This window comes from Sinocyclocheilus rhinocerous, unplaced genomic scaffold (assembly GCF_001515625.1).
Source record: "Sinocyclocheilus rhinocerous isolate Xijiao unplaced genomic scaffold, SAMN03320098_v1.1 scaffold287, whole genome shotgun sequence".
NCBI lineage: Eukaryota > Metazoa > Chordata > Actinopteri > Cypriniformes > Cyprinidae > Sinocyclocheilus > Sinocyclocheilus rhinocerous.
This window is the reverse complement of record NW_015633524.1, coordinates 789,985-791,848: the sequence shown is the minus strand read 5'-3', so window position 1 is coordinate 791,848 and position 1,864 is coordinate 789,985. Positions and strand designations below refer to the sequence as shown.

The 1,864-nt window shown below is 33.2% G+C and overlaps 1 long non-coding RNA gene across 1 annotated transcript; it reads left to right on the top strand.

Annotated features, from left to right (window-relative positions):
• The first annotated feature begins 1,051 nt into the window (after window positions 1-1,051).
• On the top strand, window positions 1,052-1,650 carry LOC107744095 (uncharacterized). Its single transcript, XR_001640459.1, has 3 exons — window positions 1,052-1,232; window positions 1,345-1,445; window positions 1,570-1,650. It is a non-coding gene; the product is annotated as an uncharacterized LOC107744095 (long non-coding RNA).
• Window positions 1,651-1,864: the final 214 nt, after the last annotated feature.

Below are 1,864 nucleotides of genomic sequence, written 5' to 3'. Positions count from 1 at the left end.
TCTGCAAAATCTAATAATAACTCATTCAAAACATTTAATTCATATTTCAAAGCCTAGTCATAGTGTCAGTAAATTTGCCTATACCACCAAAATAAGATTTTTTTTTTGTCAGTGTTATAAGATTTTATTTTAGCTATTTAGATATTTAGCTATTTCAACAGAAGGTAAAAACTGACTGCTAAAAATGAATACTGTAGTACACAGTAGAACATTTATATGATCATTTGTAAGTAAACAGTACATTTTTGTAGAAATGTATTACATATAAAATTCATGTATCAAATTTTGTAACTCAAAAATGTAGAGCTCTCAGACCCTCCATAGACAGCAACACAGGTTTCTGGACCTGGGAACATTGCAGTTGTGTTGCTGTCTATTGAGGGTCAGAGAGCTCTCAGATTTCATCAAAAATATCTTAATTTGTGTTCCGAAGATGAGCTAAGGTGTTACGGGTTTGGAATGACATGAGGGTGAGTAATTAATGACACAATTTTCATTTTTGGGTGAACTAACCCTTTAACCTCATGTTTGTTGTCCACAGGAAGTGTCTCAGTGAAGAACAGAACGCACAGAGCAGCTGAAGTGTGTTTGTGTCTGCTGTGTTTTCTTCTGCTGACTGCTGTAATAGTGCTGTGTGTGTGTTTCACCTCTGAGAGAAAGCAGTTACTAACTCACATCAGTAACCTGACTGAAGAAAGAGAGAAGACACTTACCAAACATGAGCAGGTACTGAACAATAACAATAACCTGACTGAAGAACGCAAGCAAATACTTTCTAAATATGAGCAGATACTGAACCACAATAATAAATTGACTAAAGAAAGAGAGCAGATATTTACAAATAATATAAAATTAATAGCAGAGAAAGAACATTTACTGAAGGAGAACAAAATTATGACTGAAGAAAGAGAGCAGATAAAAAAGACCGGTGAACTCCAACAAGGACTTTTGGAACAAGGTAGTTCTGTGTTCATTCAAAATATTTCACCTAATTTAAATAAGTGTTGACTTAAACATCAAGTGAGAATACTGCATATGAACAAAGCTAACCTGTCTAAATTAATATCTAAACTATTCTATTAACAGATCAGCAAGAGGATTCCTTCAAATGGATTTACTACAACTTCAGTTTTTATTATATTTCATCTGAGAAGAAGAGCTGGAGTGACAGCAGCAGAGACTGTCAACAGAAAGGAGCAAATCTGGTGATCATAAACAGTTCAAAGGAACAAGTAAGTGATAAAGAAAAAGATTTTGCATTGACAGATTTTTAACTAGTAATGGTTGGTCTGTTTTTAAACATTTGAGATGTTTATGGATTATATTACTGTTCTTTCAAAACAGGATTTTGTACAAAAGATTGCTGTTTCTGATCATTTTTGGATTGGTTTGGGAAAGATGGAGGGAGAATGGAAATGGATTGGTGGCACCATAATGGCAAATGGGTGAGAGATCACTGAATTTAACTGATCATAAGCCTGAAACCTTCTCTACAGTCAGTATCATGTAGTATTCAGAACTGACTGAAGTCTACTGAAAATAAAACGATCTGCTTCATTGTTGTTTCAGGTACTGGAGTTCTCAGTATCTGCATTCATATGGTTCATACTGTGCTCTGATGACTTCATCAGGTTGGATAGATGATAAATGTGATTATAATAAAAAATGGATCTGCAAGAGAAGAATTTTAAAATAGCTCATTACATAAAATAAATATGTACATGCAGTAAAATAAACCCATCATGTTTTGGAAAAGCAGTCACTCTGATTTGTGATTCTAACTGTATTATTGTACAGTACAGTAAGTCATTTTGAAATATGACTTATGACATTTGAAATATATATATATATAATGTTATATATC